Below are 18,440 nucleotides of genomic sequence, written 5' to 3'. Positions count from 1 at the left end.
GTGGGCTTGGTGTCTAAGTTGTGGACTGAGATGCTCATTTATAACCTTAGTGTCTGCTTGGAGGACGTGGTGTCTAACTTGTGGACTTGGTGTCTAAATTGTGGTATTAGGGGCTAATTTATTTCATTGGTGTCTAAGTTGTGGGCTTGTTGTCTAGGTTGTGGGCTTGGTGTCTAGGTTGCGGGCTTGGTGTCTAGGTTGCGGGCTTGGTGTCTAGGTTGCGGGCTTGGTGTCTAAGTTGAGAACTTGGTGTATAAGTTGAGGACTTGGTGTCTAACTTGTGGACTAAGATGCGCTTTTATAACCTTAGTGTCTGCTGGGAGGACGTGGTGTCTAACTTGTGGTCTTGTTGTCTAAGTTGTTGTATTAGGGGCTAATTTATGACCTTGGTGTCTAAGTTGTGGGCTTGGTGTCTTAAGTTGTGGGCTTGGTGTCTAGGTTGTGGGCTTGGTGTCTAACTTGAGGACTTGGTGTCTAAGTTGTGGACTGAGATGCGCTTTTATACCCTTAGTGTTTGCTTGGAGGACGTGGTGTCTAAGTTGTGGGCTTGGTGTCTAAGTTGTGGGCTTGGTGTCTAAGTTGTGGGCTTGGTGTCTAAGTTGTGGGCTTGGTGTCTTAAGTTGTGGGCTTGGTGTCTTAAGTTGTGGGCTTGGTGTCTTAAGTTGTGGGCTTGGTGTCTTAAGTTGTGGGCTGGGTGTATAATTTGTGGGCATGATGTCTATGTTGTGGGCTTGGTGTCTTATGTTGTGAACTTGGTGTCTTAAGTTTTGGACTTGTTGTCTAAATTGTGGACCTGGTGTCAAGAGTTGTGGAATTTGAGGCTTATTTATGACCTTAGTGTCTTCTTGGAGGAGTTGGCGTCTCAGTTGTGGTCTAGGTGTCTCAGTTGTGGTCTAGGTGTCTCCGTTGTGGACTTGGTGTTTCAGTTGTGGACTTGGTGTCTAAGTTGTGGACTAGGTGTCTTAGTTGTGACCTTGGTGTCTCAGTTGAGACCTTGGAGTCTCCTTGGAAGCCTTGATGTCTAAGTTGTAGACTTCGTGTCTAATTTGTGGACTTGGTGTCTAAGTTGTAGATTGAGATGCTCATTTATAACATTAGTATTTGCTAGGAGGACTTGGCGTCTAAGTTGCGGGCTTGGAGTCTAAGTTGCGGGCTTGACGTCTAAGTTGCGGGCTTGGCGACTATGTTGCGGGCTTGGCGTCTAAGTTGCGGGCTTGGCGTCTAAGTTGTGGGTTTGGCGTCTAAGTTGCGGGCTTGGCGTCTAAGTTGCGGGCTTGGCGTCTAAGTTGCGGGCTTGGCGTCTAAGTTGCGGGCTTGGCGTCTAAGTTGCGGGCTTGGCGTCTAAGTTGCGGGCTTGGCGTCTAAGTTGCGGGCTTGGCGTCTAAGTTGCGGGCTTGGCGTCTAAGTTGCGGGCTTGGCGTCTAAGTTGCGGGCTTGGCGTCTAAGTTGCGGGCTTGGCGTCTAAGTTGCGGGCTTGGCGTCTAAGTTGCGGGCTTGAACTCTTTGTTGTTGGCTTGGTGTTTAAACTGTGGGCTTGGTGTCTAATTTCTGGACTGAGATGCTCATTTATAACCTTAGTGTCTGCTTGGAGGACTTGATGTCTAAGTTGTTGACTTGGTGTCTATGTTGTGGACTTGGTGTATAAGTTGAGGAATTGGTGTCTAATTTGTGGACTTGGTTTCTAAGTTGTGGACTGAGATGCGCTTTTATAACCGTAGTGTCTGCTTGGAGGACTTAGACACCAAGTTGTGGAATTAGGGGCTAATTTATGACCTTGGTGTCTAAGTTGTGGGCTTGGTGTCTAAGTTGTGGGCTTGGTGTCTAAGTTGTGGACTTGGTGTCTAAGTTGTGGGCTTAAAGGCTAATTTATGACCTTAGTGTTTTGTTGGTGGAGTTGATGTATAAGTTGCAAGCTTAGTATATTCTTGGATGACTTGGTGTCTCAGTTGTGGACTAGGTGTCTCAGTTGTGACCTTGATGTCTCAGTTGTGACTTTCGTGTCTCCTTGGAGGACTTGATGTCTAAGTTGTAGACTTCGTGTCTCATTTGTGGACTTGCTGTCTAAGTTGTGGACTTAAAGGCTAATTTATGACCTTAGTGTCTGCTTGTAGAATCTGTTGTCTAAGATGTGGACAAGGTGTCTCGGTTGTGGACTAGGTGTCTCGGTTGTGGACTAGGTGTCTCAGTTGTGAGCTTGGTGTCTCAGTTGTGAGCTTGGTGTTTCAGTTGTGACCTTGGTGTCTCATTTCTGACCTTGCTGTCTCCCCGGAGGACTTGATGTCTAAGTTGTAGACTTCGTGGCTAATTTGTGGTCTTGGTGTCTAAGTTGTGAACTGAGATGCTCATTTATGAGCTTAGTGTCTGCTTGGAGGACTTGGTGTCTAACTTATGGACTGGGTGTCTAAGTTGTGGAACTAGGGGCTAATTTATGACCTTGGTGTCTATGTTGTGGATTTGGTATCTTAAGTTGTGGGCTGGATGTCTAAGTTGTTGGCTTGGGGTCTATGTTGTGGGCTTGGTGTCTAAGATGTGGGCTTGGTGTCTAAGATGTGGGCTTGGTGTCTAAGATGTGGGCTTGGTGTCTAAGTTGTGTATTTGGTGTCTAAGTTGTGGGCTTGGTGTCTTAAGTTGTGGACTTGGTGTCTAAGTTGTGGGCTTGGTGTCTAAGTTGTGGGCTTGGTATCTAAGTTGTGGGCTTGGTGTCTAAGTTGTGGGCTTGGTGTCTAAGTTGTGGGCTTGGTGTCTAAGTTGTGGGCTTGGTGTCTAAGTTTTGGGCTTGGTGTCTAGGTATTGGACTTGGTGTGTAGGTTGTGGGCTTGGTGTCTAGGTTGTGGGCTTGGTGTGTAGATTGTGGGTTTGGTGTTTAGGTTGTGGGCTTGGTGTCTATGTTGTGGGCTTGGTATCTAGGTTGTGGACTTGGTGTCTAAGTTGTGGACTGAGATGCTCATTTTTAACCTTAGTGTCTGCTTGGAGGACTTGGTGTCTATGTTGTAGAATTGGTTTATAAGTTGAGGACTTGGTGTATAAGTTGAGGACTTGGTGTATAAGTTGAGGGCTTGGTGTCTAAGTTGTGGACTTGGTGTCTAAGTTGTGGACTGAGATGCACTTTTATAACCTTAGTGTCTGCTTGGAGGACTTGGTGTCTAAATTGTGGAATTAGGGGCTAATTTATGACCTAGGTGTCTAAGTTGTAGACTTGGTGTCTATGTTGTGGAATTAGGGGCTAATTTATGACCTTGGTGTATATGTTGTTTTGGGCTTTCTGTCTAAGTTGTGGGCTTGTTGTCTAAGTTGTGGGCTTGGTGTCTAAGTTGTGGACTGAGATGCTCATTTTTAACCTTAGTGTCTGCTTGGAGGACTTGGTGTCTAAGTTGTGGAATTAGGGGCTAATTTATGATCTTGGTGTCTAAGTTGTGGACTTGGTGTCTAAGTTGTGGGCTTGGTGTCTAAATTGTGGCCTTGGTTTCTAAGTTGTGGGCTTGGTGTCTAGGTTGTGGGCTTGGTGTCTAAATTGTGGCCTTGGTTTCTAAGTTGTGGGCTTGGTGTCTAGGTTGTGGGCTTGGTGTCTAAGTTGTGGGCTTGGTGTCTAAGTTGTGGGCTTGTTGTCTATGTTGTGGTCTTGGTGTCTAAGTTGTGGGCTTGGTGTCTAAGTTGTGGGCTTGGTGTCTAAGTTGTGGGCTTGGTGTCTAAGTTGTGGGCTTGGTGTCTAAGTTGTGGGCTTGGTGTCTAAGTTGTGGGCTTGGTGTCTAAGTTGTGGGCTTGGTGTCTATGTTGTGGGCTTGGTGTCTATGTTGTGGGCTTGGTGTCTAAGTTTTGGACTTGGAGATTAATTTAAGGCTTAGTGTCTTGTTGGAGGAGTCGATGTTTCAGTTGTGACCTAAGTATCTTCTTGGAGGACTTGGTGTCTAAGTTGTGGACTTGGTGTCTAAGTTGTGGACTTGGTGTCTAAATTGAAGACTTGGTGTGTAAGTTGAGGACTTGGTGTGTAAGTTGAGGGCTTGGTGTCTAAGTTGTGGACTTGGTGTCTAAGTTGTGGACTGAGATGCACTTTTATAACCTTAGTGTCTGCTTGGAGGACTTGGTGTCTAAATTGTGGAATTAGGGGCTAATTTATGACCTAGGTGTCTAAGTTGTAGACTTGGTGTCTATGTTGTGGAATTAGGGGCTAATTTATGACCTTGGTGTATATGTTGTGGATTTGGTGTCTTAAGTTGTGGTCTTGGTGTCTAAGTTGTGTGCTTGGTGTCTAAGTTGTGGACTTGGTGTATAAGTTGAGGACTTGGTGTATAAGTTGAGGACTTGGTATATAAGTTGAGGGCTTGGTGTCTAAGTTGTGGACTTGGTGTCTAAGTTGTGGACTGAGATGCACTTTCATAACCTTAGTGTCTGCTTGGATGACTTGATGTCTAACTTGTGGAATTAGGGGCTAATTTATTTCATTGGTGTCTAAGTTGTGAACTTGGTGTCTATGTTGTGGAATTAGGGGCTAATTTATGACCTTGGTGTATATGTTGTGGATTTGGTGTCTTATGTTGTGGTCTTGGTGTCTAAGTTGTGGGCTTGGTGTGTATGTTGTTGGCTTGGTGTCTAAGTTGTGGACTTGGTTTCTAAGTTCTGGGCTTGGAGATTAATTTAAGGCCTTAGTGTCTTGTTGGAGGAGTCGATGTTTCAGTTGTGACCTTAGTATCTTCTTGGAGGACTTGGTGTCTAAGTTGTAGACTTGGTTTCTAAGTTGTGGACTTAGATGCGCTTTTATAACCTTAGTGTCTGCTTGGAGGACTTGGTGTCTAACTTGTGGACTTGGTGTCTAAGTTGTGGGCTTGGTGTCTCCTTGGAGGACTTGATGTCTAAGTTGTAGACTTCGTGTCTAATTTGTGTAATTGGTGTTTAAGTTGTGGACTGAGATGCTCATTTATAACCTTAGTGTCTGCTTGGGGGACTTGGTGTCTAATTTGTAGACTTGGTGTGTAAGTTCTGAAATTAGGGGCTAATTTATGAACTTGGTGTCTATGTTGTGGATTTGGTGTCTTAAGTTGTCTACTTGGTGTCTAAGTTGTGGACTTGGTGTATAAGTTGAGGACTTGGTGTCTAACTTGTGGACTTGGTTTCTAAGTTGTGGACTGACATGCGCTTTTATAAGCTTAGTGTCTGCTTGGAGGACTTGGTGTCTAACTTGTGGACTTGGTGTCTAAGTTGTGGAATTAGGGGCTAATTTATGACCTTGGTGTCTAAGTTGTGGACTTGGTGTCTAAGTTGTGGTCTTGGTGTCTAGGTTGTGGGCTTGGTGTCTAGGTTGTGGGCTTGGTGTCTAAGTTGTGGGCTTGGTGTCTAAGTAGTGGGCTTGGTGTCTAAGTAGTGGGCTTGGTGTCTAAGTAGTGGGCTTGGTGTCTAAGTAGTGGGCTTGGTGTCTAAGTAGTGGGCTTGGTGTCTAAGTAGTGGGCTTGGTGTCTAAGTAGTGGGCTTGGTGTCTAAGTTGTGGACTTGGTGTATAATTTGAGGACTTGGTGTCTAAGTTGAGGACCTGGTGTCTAAGTTGTGGACTGAGATGGGCTTTTGTAACATTAGTGTCTGCTTGGAGGACTTGTTGTGTAACTTGTGGCCTTGGTGTCTAAGTTGTGGAATTAGGGGCTAATTTATGACCTTGGTGTCTAAGTTGTGGACTTGGTGTCTTAAGTTGTGGGTTTGGTGTCTAAGTTGTGGGCTTGGTGTCTAAGTTGTGGGCTTAAAGGCTAATTTATGACCTTAGTGTTTTGTTGGTGGAGTTGATGTATAAGTTGCAAGCTTAATATATTCTTGGATGACTTGGTGTCTCAGTTGTGGACTAGGTGTCTAAGTTGTGACCTTGATGTCTCAGTTGTGACTTTGGTGTCTCCTTGGAGGCCTTGATGTCTAAGTTGTAGACATCGTGTCTAATTTGTGGACTTGGTGTCTAAGTGGTGAACTGAGATGCTCATTTATGAGCTTAGTGTCTGCTTGGATGACTTGGTGTCTAACTTGTGGACTTGGTGTTTAAGTTGTGGAATTAGGGGCTAATTTATGACCTTGGTGTTTATGTTGTGGATTTCGTATCTTAAGTTGTGGACTTGGTGTGTAAGTTGTGGGCTTGGTGCCTAGGTTGTGGGCTTGGTTTCTAGGTTGTGGGCTTGGTATCTAAGTTGTGGGCTTGGTGTCTAAGTTGTGGGCTTGGTGTCTAAGTTGTGGGCTTGGTGTCTAAGTTGTGGGCTTGGTGTCTAAGTTGTGGGCTTGGTGTCTAAGTTGTGGGCTTGGTGTCTAAGTTGTGGGCTTCATGTCTAGGTTGTGGGCTTGGTGTCTAAGTTGTGGGCTTGGTGTCTAAGATGTGGGCTTGGTGTCTAAGATGTGGGCTTGGTGTCTAAGATGTGGGCTTGGTGTCTAAGATGTGGGCTTGGTATCTAAGATGTGGGCTTGGTATCTAAGTTGTGGGCTTGGTATCTAAGTTGTGGGCTTGGTGTCTACGTTGTGGGCTTGGTGTCTAAGTTGTGGACTGAGATGCTCATTTATAACCTTAGTGTCTGCTTGGAGGACGTGGTGTCTAACTTGTGGACTTGGTGTCTAAATTGTGGTATTAGGGGCTAATTTATTTCATTGGTGTCTAAGTTGTGGGCTTGTTGTCTAGGTTGTGGGCTTGGTGTCTAGGTTGCGGGCTTGGTGTCTAGGTTGCGGGCTTGGTGTCTAGGTTGCGGGCTTGGTGTCTAAGTTGAGAACTTGGTGTATAAGTTGAGGACTTGGTGTCTAACTTGTGGACTAAGATGCGCTTTTATAACCTTAGTGTCTGCTGGGAGGACGTGGTGTCTAACTTGTGGTCTTGTTGTCTAAGTTGTTGTATTAGGGGCTAATTTATGACCTTGGTGTCTAAGTTGTGGGCTTGGTGTCTTAAGTTGTGGGCTTGGTGTCTAGGTTGTGGGCTTGGTGTCTAACTTGAGGACTTGGTGTCTAAGTTGTGGACTGAGATGCGCTTTTATACCCTTAGTGTTTGCTTGGAGGACGTGGTGTCTAAGTTGTGGGCTTGGTGTCTAAGTTGTGGGCTTGGTGTCTAAGTTGTGGGCTTGGTGTCTAAGTTGTGGGCTTGGTGTCTTAAGTTGTGGGCTTGGTGTCTTAAGTTGTGGGCTTGGTGTCTTAAGTTGTGGGCTTGGTGTCTTAAGTTGTGGGCTGGGTGTATAATTTGTGGGCATGATGTCTATGTTGTGGGCTTGGTGTCTTATGTTGTGAACTTGGTGTCTTAAGTTTTGGACTTGTTGTCTAAATTGTGGACCTGGTGTCAAGAGTTGTGGAATTTGAGGCTTATTTATGACCTTAGTGTCTTCTTGGAGGAGTTGGCGTCTCAGTTGTGGTCTAGGTGTCTCAGTTGTGGTCTAGGTGTCTCAGTTGTGGTCTAGGTGTCTCCGTTGTGGACTTGGTGTTTCAGTTGTGGACTTGGTGTCTAAGTTGTGGACTAGGTGTCTTAGTTGTGACCTTGGTGTCTCAGTTGAGACCTTGGAGTCTCCTTGGAAGCCTTGATGTCTAAGTTGTAGACTTCGTGTCTAATTTGTGGACTTGGTGTCTAAGTTGTAGATTGAGATGCTCATTTATAACATTAGTATTTGCTAGGAGGACTTGGCGTCTAAGTTGCGGGCTTGGAGTCTAAGTTGCGGGCTTGACGTCTAAGTTGCGGGCTTGGCGACTATGTTGCGGGCTTGGCGTCTAAGTTGCGGGCTTGGCGTCTAAGTTGTGGGTTTGGCGTCTAAGTTGCGGGCTTGGCGTCTAAGTTGCGGGCTTGGCGTCTAAGTTGCGGGCTTGGCGTCTAAGTTGCGGGCTTGGCGTCTAAGTTGCGGGCTTGGCGTCTAAGTTGCGGGCTTGGCGTCTAAGTTGCGGGCTTGGCGTCTAAGTTGCGGGCTTGGCGTCTAAGTTGCGGGCTTGGCGTCTAAGTTGCGGGCTTGGCGTCTAAGTTGCGGGCTTGGCGTCTAAGTTGCGGGCTTGAACTCTTTGTTGTTGGCTTGGTGTTTAAACTGTGGGCTTGGTGTCTAATTTCTGGACTGAGATGCTCATTTATAACCTTAGTGTCTGCTTGGAGGACTTGATGTCTAAGTTGTTGACTTGGTGTCTATGTTGTGGACTTGGTGTATAAGTTGAGGAATTGGTGTCTAATTTGTGGACTTGGTTTCTAAGTTGTGGACTGAGATGCGCTTTTATAACCGTAGTGTCTGCTTGGAGGACTTAGACACCAAGTTGTGGAATTAGGGGCTAATTTATGACCTTGGTGTCTAAGTTGTGGGCTTGGTGTCTAAGTTGTGGGCTTGGTGTCTAAGTTGTGGACTTGGTGTCTAAGTTGTGGGCTTAAAGGCTAATTTATGACCTTAGTGTTTTGTTGGTGGAGTTGATGTATAAGTTGCAAGCTTAGTATATTCTTGGATGACTTGGTGTCTCAGTTGTGGACTAGGTGTCTCAGTTGTGACCTTGATGTCTCAGTTGTGACTTTCGTGTCTCCTTGGAGGACTTGATGTCTAAGTTGTAGACTTCGTGTCTCATTTGTGGACTTGCTGTCTAAGTTGTGGACTTAAAGGCTAATTTATGACCTTAGTGTCTGCTTGTAGAATCTGTTGTCTAAGATGTGGACAAGGTGTCTCGGTTGTGGACTAGGTGTCTCGGTTGTGGACTAGGTGTCTCAGTTGTGAGCTTGGTGTCTCAGTTGTGAGCTTGGTGTTTCAGTTGTGACCTTGGTGTCTCATTTCTGACCTTGCTGTCTCCCCGGAGGACTTGATGTCTAAGTTGTAGACTTCGTGGCTAATTTGTGGTCTTGGTGTCTAAGTTGTGAACTGAGATGCTCATTTATGAGCTTAGTGTCTGCTTGGAGGACTTGGTGTCTAACTTATGGACTGGGTGTCTAAGTTGTGGAACTAGGGGCTAATTTATGACCTTGGTGTCTATGTTGTGGATTTGGTATCTTAAGTTGTGGGCTGGATGTCTAAGTTGTTGGCTTGGGGTCTATGTTGTGGGCTTGGTGTCTAAGATGTGGGCTTGGTGTCTAAGATGTGGGCTTGGTGTCTAAGATGTGGGCTTGGTGTCTAAGTTGTGTATTTGGTGTCTAAGTTGTGGGCTTGGTGTCTTAAGTTGTGGACTTGGTGTCTAAGTTGTGGGCTTGGTGTCTAAGTTGTGGGCTTGGTATCTAAGTTGTGGGCTTGGTGTCTAAGTTGTGGGCTTGGTGTCTAAGTTGTGGGCTTGGTGTCTAAGTTGTGGGCTTGGTGTCTAAGTTTTGGGCTTGGTGTCTAGGTATTGGACTTGGTGTGTAGGTTGTGGGCTTGGTGTCTAGGTTGTGGGCTTGGTGTGTAGATTGTGGGTTTGGTGTTTAGGTTGTGGGCTTGGTGTCTATGTTGTGGGCTTGGTATCTAGGTTGTGGACTTGGTGTCTAAGTTGTGGACTGAGATGCTCATTTTTAACCTTAGTGTCTGCTTGGAGGACTTGGTGTCTATGTTGTAGAATTGGTTTATAAGTTGAGGACTTGGTGTATAAGTTGAGGACTTGGTGTATAAGTTGAGGGCTTGGTGTCTAAGTTGTGGACTTGGTGTCTAAGTTGTGGACTGAGATGCACTTTTATAACCTTAGTGTCTGCTTGGAGGACTTGGTGTCTAAATTGTGGAATTAGGGGCTAATTTATGACCTAGGTGTCTAAGTTGTAGACTTGGTGTCTATGTTGTGGAATTAGGGGCTAATTTATGACCTTGGTGTATATGTTGTTTTGGGCTTTCTGTCTAAGTTGTGGGCTTGTTGTCTAAGTTGTGGGCTTGGTGTCTAAGTTGTGGACTGAGATGCTCATTTTTAACCTTAGTGTCTGCTTGGAGGACTTGGTGTCTAAGTTGTGGAATTAGGGGCTAATTTATGATCTTGGTGTCTAAGTTGTGGACTTGGTGTCTAAGTTGTGGGCTTGGTGTCTAAATTGTGGCCTTGGTTTCTAAGTTGTGGGCTTGGTGTCTAGGTTGTGGGCTTGGTGTCTAAATTGTGGCCTTGGTTTCTAAGTTGTGGGCTTGGTGTCTAGGTTGTGGGCTTGGTGTCTAAGTTGTGGGCTTGGTGTCTAAGTTGTGGGCTTGTTGTCTATGTTGTGGTCTTGGTGTCTAAGTTGTGGGCTTGGTGTCTAAGTTGTGGGCTTGGTGTCTAAGTTGTGGGCTTGGTGTCTAAGTTGTGGGCTTGGTGTCTAAGTTGTGGGCTTGGTGTCTAAGTTGTGGGCTTGGTGTCTAAGTTGTGGGCTTGGTGTCTATGTTGTGGGCTTGGTGTCTATGTTGTGGGCTTGGTGTCTAAGTTTTGGACTTGGAGATTAATTTAAGGCTTAGTGTCTTGTTGGAGGAGTCGATGTTTCAGTTGTGACCTAAGTATCTTCTTGGAGGACTTGGTGTCTAAGTTGTGGACTTGGTGTCTAAGTTGTGGACTTGGTGTCTAAATTGAAGACTTGGTGTGTAAGTTGAGGACTTGGTGTGTAAGTTGAGGGCTTGGTGTCTAAGTTGTGGACTTGGTGTCTAAGTTGTGGACTGAGATGCACTTTTATAACCTTAGTGTCTGCTTGGAGGACTTGGTGTCTAAATTGTGGAATTAGGGGCTAATTTATGACCTAGGTGTCTAAGTTGTAGACTTGGTGTCTATGTTGTGGAATTAGGGGCTAATTTATGACCTTGGTGTATATGTTGTGGATTTGGTGTCTTAAGTTGTGGTCTTGGTGTCTAAGTTGTGTGCTTGGTGTCTAAGTTGTGGACTTGGTGTATAAGTTGAGGACTTGGTGTATAAGTTGAGGACTTGGTATATAAGTTGAGGGCTTGGTGTCTAAGTTGTGGACTTGGTGTCTAAGTTGTGGACTGAGATGCACTTTCATAACCTTAGTGTCTGCTTGGATGACTTGATGTCTAACTTGTGGAATTAGGGGCTAATTTATTTCATTGGTGTCTAAGTTGTGAACTTGGTGTCTATGTTGTGGAATTAGGGGCTAATTTATGACCTTGGTGTATATGTTGTGGATTTGGTGTCTTATGTTGTGGTCTTGGTGTCTAAGTTGTGGGCTTGGTGTGTATGTTGTTGGCTTGGTGTCTAAGTTGTGGACTTGGTTTCTAAGTTCTGGGCTTGGAGATTAATTTAAGGCCTTAGTGTCTTGTTGGAGGAGTCGATGTTTCAGTTGTGACCTTAGTATCTTCTTGGAGGACTTGGTGTCTAAGTTGTAGACTTGGTTTCTAAGTTGTGGACTTAGATGCGCTTTTATAACCTTAGTGTCTGCTTGGAGGACTTGGTGTCTAACTTGTGGACTTGGTGTCTAAGTTGTGGGCTTGGTGTCTCCTTGGAGGACTTGATGTCTAAGTTGTAGACTTCGTGTCTAATTTGTGTAATTGGTGTTTAAGTTGTGGACTGAGATGCTCATTTATAACCTTAGTGTCTGCTTGGGGGACTTGGTGTCTAATTTGTAGACTTGGTGTGTAAGTTCTGAAATTAGGGGCTAATTTATGAACTTGGTGTCTATGTTGTGGATTTGGTGTCTTAAGTTGTCTACTTGGTGTCTAAGTTGTGGACTTGGTGTATAAGTTGAGGACTTGGTGTCTAACTTGTGGACTTGGTTTCTAAGTTGTGGACTGACATGCGCTTTTATAAGCTTAGTGTCTGCTTGGAGGACTTGGTGTCTAACTTGTGGACTTGGTGTCTAAGTTGTGGAATTAGGGGCTAATTTATGACCTTGGTGTCTAAGTTGTGGACTTGGTGTCTAAGTTGTGGTCTTGGTGTCTAGGTTGTGGGCTTGGTGTCTAGGTTGTGGGCTTGGTGTCTAAGTTGTGGGCTTGGTGTCTAAGTAGTGGGCTTGGTGTCTAAGTAGTGGGCTTGGTGTCTAAGTAGTGGGCTTGGTGTCTAAGTAGTGGGCTTGGTGTCTAAGTAGTGGGCTTGGTGTCTAAGTAGTGGGCTTGGTGTCTAAGTAGTGGGCTTGGTGTCTAAGTTGTGGACTTGGTGTATAATTTGAGGACTTGGTGTCTAAGTTGAGGACCTGGTGTCTAAGTTGTGGACTGAGATGGGCTTTTGTAACATTAGTGTCTGCTTGGAGGACTTGTTGTGTAACTTGTGGCCTTGGTGTCTAAGTTGTGGAATTAGGGGCTAATTTATGACCTTGGTGTCTAAGTTGTGGACTTGGTGTCTTAAGTTGTGGGTTTGGTGTCTAAGTTGTGGGCTTGGTGTCTAAGTTGTGGGCTTAAAGGCTAATTTATGACCTTAGTGTTTTGTTGGTGGAGTTGATGTATAAGTTGCAAGCTTAATATATTCTTGGATGACTTGGTGTCTCAGTTGTGGACTAGGTGTCTAAGTTGTGACCTTGATGTCTCAGTTGTGACTTTGGTGTCTCCTTGGAGGCCTTGATGTCTAAGTTGTAGACATCGTGTCTAATTTGTGGACTTGGTGTCTAAGTGGTGAACTGAGATGCTCATTTATGAGCTTAGTGTCTGCTTGGATGACTTGGTGTCTAACTTGTGGACTTGGTGTTTAAGTTGTGGAATTAGGGGCTAATTTATGACCTTGGTGTTTATGTTGTGGATTTCGTATCTTAAGTTGTGGACTTGGTGTGTAAGTTGTGGGCTTGGTGCCTAGGTTGTGGGCTTGGTTTCTAGGTTGTGGGCTTGGTATCTAAGTTGTGGGCTTGGTGTCTAAGTTGTGGGCTTGGTGTCTAAGTTGTGGGCTTGGTGTCTAAGTTGTGGGCTTGGTGTCTAAGTTGTGGGCTTGGTGTCTAAGTTGTGGGCTTGGTGTCTAAGTTGTGGGCTTCATGTCTAGGTTGTGGGCTTGGTGTCTAAGTTGTGGGCTTGGTGTCTAAGATGTGGGCTTGGTGTCTAAGATGTGGGCTTGGTGTCTAAGATGTGGGCTTGGTGTCTAAGATGTGGGCTTGGTATCTAAGATGTGGGCTTGGTATCTAAGTTGTGGGCTTGGTATCTAAGTTGTGGGCTTGGTGTCTACGTTGTGGGCTTGGTGTCTAAGTTGTGGACTGAGATGCTCATTTATAACCTTAGTGTCTGCTTGGAGGACGTGGTGTCTAACTTGTGGACTTGGTGTCTAAATTGTGGTATTAGGGGCTAATTTATTTCATTGGTGTCTAAGTTGTGGGCTTGTTGTCTAGGTTGTGGGCTTGGTGTCTAGGTTGCGGGCTTGGTGTCTAGGTTGCGGGCTTGGTGTCTAGGTTGCGGGCTTGGTGTCTAAGTTGAGAACTTGGTGTATAAGTTGAGGACTTGGTGTCTAACTTGTGGACTAAGATGCGCTTTTATAACCTTAGTGTCTGCTGGGAGGACGTGGTGTCTAACTTGTGGTCTTGTTGTCTAAGTTGTTGTATTAGGGGCTAATTTATGACCTTGGTGTCTAAGTTGTGGGCTTGGTGTCTTAAGTTGTGGGCTTGGTGTCTAGGTTGTGGGCTTGGTGTCTAACTTGAGGACTTGGTGTCTAAGTTGTGGACTGAGATGCGCTTTTATACCCTTAGTGTTTGCTTGGAGGACGTGGTGTCTAAGTTGTGGGCTTGGTGTCTAAGTTGTGGGCTTGGTGTCTAAGTTGTGGGCTTGGTGTCTAAGTTGTGGGCTTGGTGTCTTAAGTTGTGGGCTTGGTGTCTTAAGTTGTGGGCTTGGTGTCTTAAGTTGTGGGCTTGGTGTCTTAAGTTGTGGGCTGGGTGTATAATTTGTGGGCATGATGTCTATGTTGTGGGCTTGGTGTCTTATGTTGTGAACTTGGTGTCTTAAGTTTTGGACTTGTTGTCTAAATTGTGGACCTGGTGTCAAGAGTTGTGGAATTTGAGGCTTATTTATGACCTTAGTGTCTTCTTGGAGGAGTTGGCGTCTCAGTTGTGGTCTAGGTGTCTCAGTTGTGGTCTAGGTGTCTCCGTTGTGGACTTGGTGTTTCAGTTGTGGACTTGGTGTCTAAGTTGTGGACTAGGTGTCTTAGTTGTGACCTTGGTGTCTCAGTTGAGACCTTGGAGTCTCCTTGGAAGCCTTGATGTCTAAGTTGTAGACTTCGTGTCTAATTTGTGGACTTGGTGTCTAAGTTGTAGATTGAGATGCTCATTTATAACATTAGTATTTGCTAGGAGGACTTGGCGTCTAAGTTGCGGGCTTGGAGTCTAAGTTGCGGGCTTGACGTCTAAGTTGCGGGCTTGGCGACTATGTTGCGGGCTTGGCGTCTAAGTTGCGGGCTTGGCGTCTAAGTTGTGGGTTTGGCGTCTAAGTTGCGGGCTTGGCGTCTAAGTTGCGGGCTTGGCGTCTAAGTTGCGGGCTTGGCGTCTAAGTTGCGGGCTTGGCGTCTAAGTTGCGGGCTTGGCGTCTAAGTTGCGGGCTTGGCGTCTAAGTTGCGGGCTTGGCGTCTAAGTTGCGGGCTTGGCGTCTAAGTTGCGGGCTTGGCGTCTAAGTTGCGGGCTTGGCGTCTAAGTTGCGGGCTTGGCGTCTAAGTTGCGGGCTTGGCGTCTAAGTTGCGGGCTTGAACTCTTTGTTGTTGGCTTGGTGTTTAAACTGTGGGCTTGGTGTCTAATTTCTGGACTGAGATGCTCATTTATAACCTTAGTGTCTGCTTGGAGGACTTGATGTCTAAGTTGTTGACTTGGTGTCTATGTTGTGGACTTGGTGTATAAGTTGAGGAATTGGTGTCTAATTTGTGGACTTGGTTTCTAAGTTGTGGACTGAGATGCGCTTTTATAACCGTAGTGTCTGCTTGGAGGACTTAGACACCAAGTTGTGGAATTAGGGGCTAATTTATGACCTTGGTGTCTAAGTTGTGGGCTTGGTGTCTAAGTTGTGGGCTTGGTGTCTAAGTTGTGGACTTGGTGTCTAAGTTGTGGGCTTAAAGGCTAATTTATGACCTTAGTGTTTTGTTGGTGGAGTTGATGTATAAGTTGCAAGCTTAGTATATTCTTGGATGACTTGGTGTCTCAGTTGTGGACTAGGTGTCTCAGTTGTGACCTTGATGTCTCAGTTGTGACTTTCGTGTCTCCTTGGAGGACTTGATGTCTAAGTTGTAGACTTCGTGTCTCATTTGTGGACTTGCTGTCTAAGTTGTGGACTTAAAGGCTAATTTATGACCTTAGTGTCTGCTTGTAGAATCTGTTGTCTAAGATGTGGACAAGGTGTCTCGGTTGTGGACTAGGTGTCTCGGTTGTGGACTAGGTGTCTCAGTTGTGAGCTTGGTGTCTCAGTTGTGAGCTTGGTGTTTCAGTTGTGACCTTGGTGTCTCATTTCTGACCTTGCTGTCTCCCCGGAGGACTTGATGTCTAAGTTGTAGACTTCGTGGCTAATTTGTGGTCTTGGTGTCTAAGTTGTGAACTGAGATGCTCATTTATGAGCTTAGTGTCTGCTTGGAGGACTTGGTGTCTAACTTATGGACTGGGTGTCTAAGTTGTGGAACTAGGGGCTAATTTATGACCTTGGTGTCTATGTTGTGGATTTGGTATCTTAAGTTGTGGGCTGGATGTCTAAGTTGTTGGCTTGGGGTCTATGTTGTGGGCTTGGTGTCTAAGATGTGGGCTTGGTGTCTAAGATGTGGGCTTGGTGTCTAAGATGTGGGCTTGGTGTCTAAGTTGTGTATTTGGTGTCTAAGTTGTGGGCTTGGTGTCTTAAGTTGTGGACTTGGTGTCTAAGTTGTGGGCTTGGTGTCTAAGTTGTGGGCTTGGTATCTAAGTTGTGGGCTTGGTGTCTAAGTTGTGGGCTTGGTGTCTAAGTTGTGGGCTTGGTGTCTAAGTTGTGGGCTTGGTGTCTAAGTTTTGGGCTTGGTGTCTAGGTATTGGACTTGGTGTGTAGGTTGTGGGCTTGGTGTCTAGGTTGTGGGCTTGGTGTGTAGATTGTGGGTTTGGTGTTTAGGTTGTGGGCTTGGTGTCTATGTTGTGGGCTTGGTATCTAGGTTGTGGACTTGGTGTCTAAGTTGTGGACTGAGATGCTCATTTTTAACCTTAGTGTCTGCTTGGAGGACTTGGTGTCTATGTTGTAGAATTGGTTTATAAGTTGAGGACTTGGTGTATAAGTTGAGGACTTGGTGTATAAGTTGAGGGCTTGGTGTCTAAGTTGTGGACTTGGTGTCTAAGTTGTGGACTGAGATGCACTTTTATAACCTTAGTGTCTGCTTGGAGGACTTGGTGTCTAAATTGTGGAATTAGGGGCTAATTTATGACCTAGGTGTCTAAGTTGTAGACTTGGTGTCTATGTTGTGGAATTAGGGGCTAATTTATGACCTTGGTGTATATGTTGTTTTGGGCTTTCTGTCTAAGTTGTGGGCTTGTTGTCTAAGTTGTGGGCTTGGTGTCTAAGTTGTGGACTGAGATGCTCATTTTTAACCTTAGTGTCTGCTTGGAGGACTTGGTGTCTAAGTTGTGGAATTAGGGGCTAATTTATGATCTTGGTGTCTAAGTTGTGGACTTGGTGTCTAAGTTGTGGGCTTGGTGTCTAAATTGTGGCCTTGGTTTCTAAGTTGTGGGCTTGGTGTCTAGGTTGTGGGCTTGGTGTCTAAATTGTGGCCTTGGTTTCTAAGTTGTGGGCTTGGTGTCTAGGTTGTGGGCTTGGTGTCTAAGTTGTGGGCTTGGTGTCTAAGTTGTGGGCTTGTTGTCTATGTTGTGGTCTTGGTGTCTAAGTTGTGGGCTTGGTGTCTAAGTTGTGGGCTTGGTGTCTAAGTTGTGGGCTTGGTGTCTAAGTTGTGGGCTTGGTGTCTAAGTTGTGGGCTTGGTGTCTAAGTTGTGGGCTTGGTGTCTAAGTTGTGGGCTTGGTGTCTATGTTGTGGGCTTGGTGTCTATGTTGTGGGCTTGGTGTCTAAGTTTTGGACTTGGAGATTAATTTAAGGCTTAGTGTCTTGTTGGAGGAGTCGATGTTTCAGTTGTGACCTAAGTATCTTCTTGGAGGACTTGGTGTCTAAGTTGTGGACTTGGTGTCTAAGTTGTGGACTTGGTGTCTAAATTGAAGACTTGGTGTGTAAGTTGAGGACTTGGTGTGTAAGTTGAGGGCTTGGTGTCTAAGTTGTGGACTTGGTGTCTAAGTTGTGGACTGAGATGCACTTTTATAACCTTAGTGTCTGCTTGGAGGACTTGGTGTCTAAATTGTGGAATTAGGGGCTAATTTATGACCTAGGTGTCTAAGTTGTAGACTTGGTGTCTATGTTGTGGAATTAGGGGCTAATTTATGACCTTGGTGTATATGTTGTGGATTTGGTGTCTTAAGTTGTGGTCTTGGTGTCTAAGTTGTGTGCTTGGTGTCTAAGTTGTGGACTTGGTGTATAAGTTGAGGACTTGGTGTATAAGTTGAGGACTTGGTATATAAGTTGAGGGCTTGGTGTCTAAGTTGTGGACTTGGTGTCTAAGTTGTGGACTGAGATGCACTTTCATAACCTTAGTGTCTGCTTGGATGACTTGATGTCTAACTTGTGGAATTAGGGGCTAATTTATTTCATTGGTGTCTAAGTTGTGAACTTGGTGTCTATGTTGTGGAATTAGGGGCTAATTTATGACCTTGGTGTATATGTTGTGGATTTGGTGTCTTATGTTGTGGTCTTGGTGTCTAAGTTGTGGGCTTGGTGTGTATGTTGTTGGCTTGGTGTCTAAGTTGTGGACTTGGTTTCTAAGTTCTGGGCTTGGAGATTAATTTAAGGCCTTAGTGTCTTGTTGGAGGAGTCGATGTTTCAGTTGTGACCTTAGTATCTTCTTGGAGGACTTGGTGTCTAAGTTGTAGACTTGGTTTCTAAGTTGTGGACTTAGATGCGCTTTTATAACCTTAGTGTCTGCTTGGAGGACTTGGTGTCTAACTTGTGGACTTGGTGTCTAAGTTGTGGGCTTGGTGTCTCCTTGGAGGACTTGATGTCTAAGTTGTAGACTTCGTGTCTAATTTGTGTAATTGGTGTTTAAGTTGTGGACTGAGATGCTCATTTATAACCTTAGTGTCTGCTTGGGGGACTTGGTGTCTAATTTGTAGACTTGGTGTGTAAGTTCTGAAATTAGGGGCTAATTTATGAACTTGGTGTCTATGTTGTGGATTTGGTGTCTTAAGTTGTCTACTTGGTGTCTAAGTTGTGGACTTGGTGTATAAGTTGAGGACTTGGTGTCTAACTTGTGGACTTGGTTTCTAAGTTGTGGACTGACATGCGCTTTTATAAGCTTAGTGTCTGCTTGGAGGACTTGGTGTCTAACTTGTGGACTTGGTGTCTAAGTTGTGGAATTAGGGGCTAATTTATGACCTTGGTGTCTAAGTTGTGGACTTGGTGTCTAAGTTGTGGTCTTGGTGTCTAGGTTGTGGGCTTGGTGTCTAGGTTGTGGGCTTGGTGTCTAAGTTGTGGGCTTGGTGTCTAGGTTGTGGGCTTGGTGTCTATGTTGTGGGCTTGGTGTCTATGTTGTGGGCTTGCTGTCTAAGTTGTGAGCTTGGTGTCTAAGTTGTGTGCTTGGTGTCAAAGTTGTGGGCTTGGTGTCTAAGTTGTGGCCTTGGTGTCTAAGTTGTGGGCTTGGT

Source organism: Psittacula echo (assembly GCF_963264785.1).
Source record: "Psittacula echo genome assembly, contig: SCAFFOLD_76, whole genome shotgun sequence".
NCBI classification, from domain to species: domain Eukaryota; kingdom Metazoa; phylum Chordata; class Aves; order Psittaciformes; family Psittacidae; genus Psittacula; species Psittacula echo.
Note: the sequence above shows the minus strand (reverse complement) of the source record.